Here is a 1,136-nt window from a genome sequence, read left to right as displayed (position 1 = left end):
CAAAATCGCATAAAGTAAGGAATATATATATATATATATATATATATATATACACACACACACACACACACAAAAACACACATATATATGAGCTTATTATACATACCATTCCCACTCGTCGTAGCAGGGATGAATCTTCAGTACCCATCTACGAGCTTGTTCGTATTTGATATCCGCTAGGATAACACTTTGACCCGAACCTACTGGACCAACATCATCATCATCATTAGGGTCATCATCAACGATATCTTCCAACTTGTGTAGTCCTGGAATGACTCTGTTAAACCATTTTTATAGCTTTTCCAGTAGGCTTATTTTTTGTTTTCCTTTATATTGGTTGTAGAATATAACTGTCTCCTCTTGGATGTACTGCTCTGCAATACAACCCTCAGGTCGTGTCTTGTTATGGACATAGGCCTTAAATGTCTTCATGAATCTGACAAAGTTAATGATACATTATATATACATGCAAATGTAGATGTTAAGCCAATTTATTCTTATTAAGCTCACAACGTACTTTTCAAATGGATACATCCATCGATAGTATACAGGACCACATATGTGAGCCTCGTAAGCCAAATGGATCGACAAATGCATCATAATGACAAATATCGATGGCGGGCATATAGTTTCAAGCTGACATAACATCCTAGCCATGCCCCTCTCGAGAGTAAGGAGTGTTTGAAGGTCTATGGTTATCGAGCACAAGGCATTAAGAAGGTGCAAAAGCTTGTAATTATAGGACGAATGATCTTTCTATCCCTGAATGCATGCTGGATGAGAACTGGGAGCAGATGTTGCATCAACACATGGTAAGAATGAGACTTCATTCCCTTTAAATCCACGCAATCTTCCTTTTACGATGGTCCTCCAATTCGCACTAAAACCGATCGGAACACGCAGCTCTTGCAAAGTCTGGATGAAAAGTTTTTTCTCTTCTTTTCTTAGACAGAAAGGACTTTGTTTCTGAATCACCTTGCCATTGTTCTTGTTCAGCCATAGACGCTTCTTAATTCCCAATTGTTTCAGGTCCCTGCGTGCATTAGCATTATCCTTGGTTTTGTCAAGCGTGTTCAACATCAAGGCAACAAGGATTTCACATATATTTTTCTCAATATGCATGACATCAAGGTTGT

The sequence above is a fragment of the Magnolia sinica genome, chromosome 12, assembly GCF_029962835.1.
Source record: "Magnolia sinica isolate HGM2019 chromosome 12, MsV1, whole genome shotgun sequence".
NCBI lineage: Eukaryota > Viridiplantae > Streptophyta > Magnoliopsida > Magnoliales > Magnoliaceae > Magnolia > Magnolia sinica.
The sequence above is the reverse complement of the archived record's forward strand: the minus strand, read 5'-3'. Positions refer to the sequence as shown.